The sequence below is a fragment of the Ahaetulla prasina genome, chromosome 3, assembly GCF_028640845.1.
Source record: "Ahaetulla prasina isolate Xishuangbanna chromosome 3, ASM2864084v1, whole genome shotgun sequence".
Classification (NCBI taxonomy): Eukaryota; Metazoa; Chordata; class Lepidosauria; order Squamata; family Colubridae; genus Ahaetulla; species Ahaetulla prasina.
Window position 1 is genome coordinate 54,390,624 of NC_080541.1, and position 8,904 is coordinate 54,399,527.

The 8,904-nt window shown below is 32.9% G+C and overlaps 1 long non-coding RNA gene across 1 annotated transcript; it reads right to left on the reverse strand.

Annotated features, from left to right (window-relative positions):
• Positions 1–7,296: 7,296 nt before the first annotated feature.
• Positions 7,297–8,335, reverse strand: LOC131195959 (uncharacterized). Its single transcript, XR_009154588.1, has 3 exons — positions 8,280–8,335; positions 8,094–8,128; positions 7,297–7,649 (listed from the first exon to the last, which is right to left on the reverse strand). It is a non-coding gene; the product is annotated as an uncharacterized LOC131195959 (long non-coding RNA).
• Positions 8,336–8,904: the final 569 nt, after the last annotated feature.

Sequence of the window (8,904 nt, forward strand, 5' to 3'; positions counted from 1 at the left end):
AAATTATCAGATCAGAAATATTTGATTAATTCGAAATTAGGTAAACATTTTGTTTCTTCTGCTCCGAATAAGAAAAATGGTATAGTTATATATTTGAAGAAAAATATATCAAGTAAATTAATTGAAACGGACATTCAAGGAAGATATATTGCTATTGAATTGATTTTAGAAGGAAAAAAGACACTTGTGATTGGCATATATGCACCTAATCAACAACAAGAAAAATTTTATAAATTGTTACATGAAAAATTGACTTTTGGGACTATAAAACATTTATTATATTAGGGATTGGAATGGTGTAATGGACATTAGAAAAGATAAAAGAACTCTTTCTAAGAAAATTCCTATGCATGCAAAATTGCCTAAATCTTTTTTGATTTGATGGAAGATTTTGAGCTGAAAGATATATGGAGAAGGCAGAATTTTGATGATAGAGATTATACTTATTTTTCGGATAGGCATCAATCTTTTTCACGTATTGATTTTATATTAATTACCAATGACTTGCTTTCTAGGGTTAGGAAAACAAAGATATTTCCAAGGTGTTTAACTGATCATAGAGTTGCAATATGAAGGTGGTAGAAGATCATGGAGAATAAATGAAAATTTGTTTAGATATGAGGATAATGTAAATCAATGTAAAAACAAATGAAAGAATTTTTGATTATAATTTGGGAAAGGAACTTGATAGAAATGGTGTGGGACGCGAGCAAGGCCTTTATGAGAGGAAACTTGATATATATTAATAGTAGACAGAGGAGAAAACTACAAAAACAGCGTAGGGATTTAGAAGAGGAAATTCAGAGGAAACAACAATTATTGGTATATAATCCACATGATTTAAAAACTATTGAGGCGATAAAGATATTACAGAGTCAATTTAATATGTTAATGGCAGATCAGGTGGCAACCAATATACAATATGCTAAACATAATACTTTTTGTAATGCCAATAAATCAGGGAGGTGGTTGGCTTATATGTTAAGGAAAAGACAGAAAGCACGTACTATTGAAGGAATTGAATACAAGGGTAAAGTGCGATTTCAACAGGATAAAATTAAAAAAGCTTTCTTGGAATATTATACAAATTTATATGCCAGAGATACAATATTGAATATGGATATTGATAAATATTTGAAAGAATATAAGGTTAAAGGTTTAACTAATGAACAAAGGGAAGAGTTGAATCGGCCTATAACTTCTGAGGAAATTATTTGGGTAATAAAGCAATTAAAAATAGGAAATCCCGGCACAGATGGACTTACAGCAATATATTATAAAAGTTACAGGATGAGATAGTTGGTCCACTTATGGAGTTATTCAATCAGATATTGAGGGAGGAGGAGTACCACCATCATGGAGGACTACTTTTATTTCATTGATACCAAAAGAGGATCAGGATTGTACTAAGCCTGGGAATTATAGACCAATTTCTCTTGAATAATGATTATAAGATTTTGCAAAAATAATGGCAAATAGGTTAATGGAAATTGTACAACAAAGGATCCACACTGACCAGTCTGGTTTTATAAAAGGGAGACAAATGAGGAATAACGTTAGGCAGATAGTGAATATATTGGAATATTTGGAAAAGAAAAATCAGATTCCGCAGCGTTTATATTTTTGGATGCAGAGAAAGCTTTTGATCGTTTGCATTGGGAATTTTATTTAAATTAACAGACAAAATGCAATTTGGAAATGGTTTTATACGAATACTTAGGGCAATTTATGGAGAGCAAACAGCTCAGATAATAATTAATGGTAGTTTGACAGATAGTTTTAAAATTGCGAAAGGAACAAGGCAGGGTGTCCTTTATCACCTTTATTGTTTATTTTATCTTTGGAACCTTTATTGGATAAGATAAGAGAGTTAAGGGAGATAGAGGGTATTAGAATTAGAAGATATGAATATAAAGTCAGAGCATTTGCAGATGATTTGGTTGTTATGTTGACTCAGCCTATAAATTCGAGTGTATATTTGTTGGAAGTAATTAATCAATATGGAAGGGTCTCAGGGTTTAAAGTGAATCAAAATAAAACAAAAGTGTTAACCAAAAATATGATTAAGAACCAGAAAGAAAAACTAGAGGAAATAACAGGATTTTGAAATTGTAAAAAGGTTAAATATTTAGGAGTCTTTCTTACATCATCAAATGGAAAATTGTATAAGAATAATTATGATGTGTTATGGAAAAAATTCAGAAGGAAATGAATACTTGGAAAAATTACAATTATCTTTGTTAGGAGAATAGCAGCTATAAAATGAATGTTTTGCCTAAATTCTTGTTCTTGTTTCAGATGATACCAATAATTAAGAAAGATAAAAATTTGGATGAATGGCAGATTGGAATTAATAAATTTATATGGGAAGGAAAAAGCGAGAGTCAAAATGAAAATAATGCAAGATACACGGAAAGAGGAGGATTAAAATGCCTAATTTAAAATTGTATTATGAAGCAGTTGTTCTTTCGGTATTAAGTGATTGGTTTAATTTGACGGAGGAAAGGATTTTGAATATAGAAGGTTATGATTTATTATATGGTTGGCATGCATATTTATTGTATGATAAGAAAGTAGATAAAGCTTTTAAGAATCATGTGTTGAGAATTTCTCTTCTGCGTGTCTGGAAAAAATATTATTATAAGTTAAATTACAAAATTCCTATATGGGCATGTCCTAGGCACGCAGTAGAGAATATAAATATAGAACAGGAACAAGAAATGATTACTTATAAAGATCTTTTATACAATGAGAGGCGAAATTTACAACTAAAATCTTTGGATACATTAAAAGAAGAAGGGAGGAATTATACTTGGTTTCAATATGGACAGTTAAAGGCTAGATGGAAAGAAGATCAGAAAATTGGTATCATTCAAAATGAAGAAAATTTGGTTAAACAAATTAGAAATCAAACTCAGGGGCATATAAAGAGATTGTATACTGTGTTGATAGAAATAGATTCTGAAAGAGATTTAATAAAGGATTGTATGATAAAATGGGCACAGAATATTCAAGAACCAATAATGTTGGAAACATGGGAAAAAATTTGGATTAGAAATGTTAAATTTACGCAAGCGCAGAATTTAAGGGAAAATTTTTATAAGATGTTTTATAGATGGCATTTAGATCCTAAGAAATTATCATGTATGTATCCAGATATGCAAGCGAAATGTTGGAGATGTAATTGTGATGATGCTACATATTTTCATGTATGGTGGACTTGTAAGAAAATTAAGTCTTTCTGGATAAGAATCTGGTGGATTATGCAGAATGTTTTGAAGAAGAAGATAAAGTTCCTACCGCAATTTTTCCTTTTGGGAATAACAACGGACTGTACAGTGATTGAGACTAAGTTGATTTTGAACTTAATAACAGCAGCACGACTGTTGATTGGACAATATTGGAAGAAAAAAGAATTACCCACAATAGAAGAATGGATATTGAAAGTTTCCAATTTGGCTGAGATGGCTAAAATCTCAGCCTTCTTGAAAGATAGTACTCAAGAAAAATATTTAAATGAATGGAAGAACTGGATTGATTATATTCAAAATAGATATCAGATTAAGAAATTTCGGATTGCTTTTGAATGAAGGATGTTATTTTTGATTTTAATGGAAGAAGTCAGGTTATGTGAGAGAGAAAGATTATAATTGTGTTAGATTTTAAAAATTTAATGTATGACTGTTTTGTTTAAGGAACTATACCTTGTGTTTGCTCCGGGAAGTCCGGGGGGGGAGGGGGGTTTAGGAGGGAGGGGGGGAGGGGAAAAAAATTTAATTGTTGTAAAACTATTTTAATTAAAAAAAAAAAAAAAAAGAAAGCTCAAATGGCCCAGAAGCTGCTGATAGAGTTCTACAGAGGAACTATTGAGTCATCTGTACCTCTATAACTGTCTGATTAGGTTCAGCAACCCAAAAAGACAGACAAAGACTTCAGAACTGTAAAAAAAACAATTACTACCAACCTGCCTTCCATTGAGGACCTGTATATTGCATGAGTCAAAAAGAGGGCTGTGAAAATATTTACAGACCCCTCGCATTCTGGACATAAATTGTTTCAACTCCTGCCCTCAAAACGAAGCTATAGAGCACTGCACACCAGAACAACTAGACCCAAGAACAGTTTTTCCCCAAATGCTATCACTCTGCTAAACAAATAATTCCCTCAAAACTGTCAAACTAGTTACTAAGTCTGCATTACTATTAATCTTCTCATCGTTTCTATCATCCACCTCCTCCCACTTAGAACTGTATGACTGTAACCTTGTTGCTAATATGCTTAAGATTTACTTACTTATTTGTTCCCTATGACTATCATTAATGTTGTACCTTATGATTCTTGATGAATGTATCTTTTCTTTTATGTACACTGACAGCGTACGCACTAAGACAAATTCCTTGTGTGTCCAATCACACTTGGCCAATAAAAAATTCTATTCTATTCTATTCTACTGTGCCCACCTAGGGATTCTAGACTAATTATTCATTTGACTCCTCTTCCTACACTAACTGTAGGACACTGTAGGAGTCTCTCTTCTACACTAACAATGATTTATCACTATAGCTTTAAATTCTGTGAGATCTCACACTTTAAAATCAAAAATTTCCCCCACAGGTTGCCTTACATTCTAATGTACCATCTTTGAGTAATTTCAGAAGGTACTGAATAAGAGGGTGTGAAAAAAACAAGGATTACTTTGCATATGATGATAGAAAGCTACAACACCTGCACCCATAATTCTGGTAGCTCCCTTTTCAGGCAGTTTCTCAAACTACACACTGAACAATTAAATGGAGCATCTGTATATAATTTGTTGATTAAAAAATGCAGAGAAATTACAATCCTTTCCAAAATGACATAGCCATTAATTCTTAGAGCAAAGTAAATACATTTAGTCAGCTAATACATTTGTCTGTAGACATCTATTAAGTATCTTAATAGAAACTGGTATATGATTGCCATAATTTTTATTATCTTAAAAATACTCAGAATGAAATTACAATTCTGTAACTCTCATGACTACTAGTTTTCTATCATACATCCAACCTGAGGCAGAAACATTTCCAAATATATTAATGCAAAGACACGTTTCTATTATTTACTTATAATAAATTCTCTCAAGTCCTCAAAACTAGGGTTTGAATAATAAAATTTTAAAACATATGTAGTAATTTTGATAAAACGTGCCATTTAGTACAAAATGTAAAATCTGTAAGCATTGGAAGATGTACCAAACCTACACGTTGACATGAAATCATTTTTCCTCACTGAATTATAAGCAAGCATATTAAATTATGAGACAAATATTAAATGAAACCAGAAAAGCTATTATTAAAATGGGACAATTTAAGTTATGAAGGATTTTTTTTCAAATGACAACCTAAACATTTTGAAATGAGTGCTTTTGTCTTTAAAAATTAAATGATCCACCCATCCCCACAGTTTAGACTTAATGCAAGTAGGCAAAGCATTCTTGTGAGACAATAAAATATCTTTGTAGTGAGATGAGACTTCATACACAAAGATTGTATATGTATTTCTAATACCCCAGGGTTCAATTTCTACTTTAGAGCAATCAAGAACTGAAATCTCTAAAAACTGAAGTTTCAATTTGTTTTTCCAACCTGCAGGTTATAAAAGTGCTTATAAACAAAACATATATCCAGGCCTTTGAGTTATTATTGTCATTTTCTCTCTCCCCCTCTTCCTTCTTCTCTCTCCCCTCTCTCCCTCTCCTTCTCTCTCTCCCCCTCTCCCCCCTCTCCCTCCCTCCCTCTCTCTCTCACTCACATACTAACATAGATATTGTGGACAACTTTACTTTAAGCAAGGCTTAAAAATATGTAGGAAACTTACAAATGTATGTGTAACTGTTATCAAATATTAACAGTTCTTTAGCATTAGAAACATTAAGAACAAAAATCAAAATTGTCGAAGTTATTAATAATATTAATAGTCTGTGGAAGTAAGCTTTCTGCTTATATCAGTGAAACTAAACAGAGCTTTCTAATAGAAAGTGAAATGTAACAAATGCATAGAAAAGATTATGTCCTTGCTTTTCATATTGTGAGGGGAAATAATTTAAAGCTTCACTGGCAAGCATTGTCTTCCTTTTCTTATATATATATTTAAAATATTACAGTTAGATAAAAAGTAATACAAACTTTAAAAAAATAAAACTATAAAAAATAAAAAATAGAAAGCAGAAAAAAGAAAATAGAAATTTAAAAAATAAGAATATATAAATAAATTACTTTTCCATCACAAGTGTAAAAAAATCAGTAATGTATAAGTTCTCTTAAAATATAGCAGTATAGTACAGCCTTCAGTAATTTCAATTAGTATCTTAGATTTCTTTTCATTTCTTTCTTTGTTCATTCTCATAACATTCTTCAAAGGTTTAATAAATCTTTTTTTATATACTGTTCAATATAGGAAAGCTATACAGGTCATTCTTTGATTTGTTATTTGTACATCCCTTTTAATTATTAAAATAAGAGCTGGTTTCATTTGTATGCTCAGTGTAGCATCTTTTTCCCTGTCATTCTTGTAGCCTGTCATTTTTAAATCCCCTCTCGGATCAGTCTCAATCTTGTTAGGTAAAATGTATTCCTCTTCCATAATATCTTTTAAACATAGTCTAACTATAGAAGCAGACACTCTTAACATTAATCTCTGGGCTCATTGTTCAAAACCAGCCTTCATTATGACCAATGTGAAAACAGTATTGCTTTATTCTATATTAGTAAGACAAATGTAAATATTCTTCTTTAATTATAATCTTTAGCTCCTTATGGTTCCCTCTAGTGCCTAACCTTCAAAGAAACAAAAGCATTTCCCATGGGAAGAATTTTTCAAATCCATCTGGATCCCTAGTCCATCTGTAACTTTCCAAAATCAAATTTCTTTTTGCTGTTTACTCTAAAAGGATTTTAAATAGACTAGAATAGAATAGGATTAGAGTAGAGTAGAGTAGAGTAGAGTAGAGTAGAGTAGAACAGAACAGAACAGAACAGAACAGAACAGAACAGAATAGAATAGAATTTTATTAGCCAAGTATGATTGGACACACAAGGAATTTGTCTTGGTGCATAGGGTCTCAGTCTACATAAAAGAAAAGATACCTTCATTAAGGTACAACATTTACAACACTTAATTATAGTCATAGGGTACAAATTTAACACTAAATGATACAACACTTAATGATAGTCATAGGGTACAAATAAGTCCTTAAACTTGCATTTAAAGCTTTTAATGGTTAATGGTTAATTAATGGTTCTTCACTAAGAATGGAAAGAGCTTTATCTAGTGCAGTAAAACCTACCAATTTAACGGTTCCTAATAGCTGAAAGGCAGTTAAAAATCAATTTCCAAAAGTTATTAGAAAAGTATGTGAACTTAGTGTCCTTTTGAAGTCATTGACTATGGTTTCAGCAAAACAATGGCTATTCTCTCACCTCTGAGATCTCGAAACCTATCAGAGCCTGCCGTTGTCTGCAGCATTTGTGGGAAATCTCAAATTCTCTCCTTGTCCCAAGAGGAATTACTGGCTCTTCATTCTACCATTCTCACGAGCTCATCATAGTAGAGCCATCTTCAATTTACCAATTCTTCCCTGGAAGTCCAGCAGGCCCCTTTCCAAAAAATTCCTAGTAAAAATAATTAAAAGGGGCTGTGAAGCTGAACTTTCTGATACATTCTGTATAAAGATTGAGAGAGTAAAGGTAAAGGTTCCCCTCGCACATATGTGCTAGTCCTTGCTGACTCTAGGGGGCGGTGCTCATCCCCATTTCAAAGCCGAAGAGCCAGCGCTGTCCAAAGACGTCTCCGTGGTCATGTGGCCGGCATGACTCAATGCCAAAGGCGCACGGAATGCTGTTACCTTCCCACAAAAGGTGGTCCCTATTTTTTCTACTTGCATTTTTACATGCTTTCGAAACTGCTAGGTTGGCAGAAGCTGGGACAAGTAACGGGAGCTCACCCTGTTACACGGCAGCACTAGGGATTCGAACCGCTGAGCTGCCGACCTTTCGATCAACAAGCTCAACGTCCTAGCCCCTGAGCCACCGCATCCCTACTGAGAGAGTAGTTACCTCTTTTATTTTGAATTTTTCTCTTCAATCCAGCTCTAAGAAAAACAGAAAGGAAAGTGATTTAGATCTTCCTGACCTGACTAGAAACAGACGAAACCAATGAATCCTGAAGCATAAGGAGTGTAGAATAGGAAAATTATTTTAAAAAATAATGAAGCAAATCTCTAGATACAAAAATAAATTAACTCAGGAAAGGAGGAGGCCTTCTGTTTAGATTTTGTTAGGACTTTCTTGATTTATTTCCTCTTTGGTCCTCCTCACCTCTTTGGAGCACTTCCTCACAATTTTATAGGAAGAGAGGATCTGTGAAAACCACTCTATTTGGGGAGACTGACTGTACTTGCCCAAGCAAGCAAGATGTTCTATTACTGATGTCATGAGCCTAGCCAATAAATCATTGAATTATCTAAAGGCTGAACTCACTTTCTAATGACTTTGCAGTTGAATCTAAATGTGCTAACTAGTTTTCACCAGCTGTGCCATTATATAAATAGGATTTTGTGGGAGAGACTTTGGGGTAAGAAGAAATGAAACTCTCCAGTCAGGATTTTGAGCATGGCATCACTTATTAGACTATAAGTTTCCTCTAAACTTGGGCAGCAAACAAAGTGCATTTGGCACCTTTAAGTATTAAGTCTCACATTTCTTATTCGTGTCCTGTTTAATGGAACGTTCAATACCCCTTTTTGTGAGGGGGCTGGTTTCCTTGTATTATTTCTTTTTGCAGTAGACATATTTTGCTATCATATTGTTTTTTGCTGGTTGTGTGAAATCTAATTCCCACACTAAGTCACATGCTGGAAGTTATACT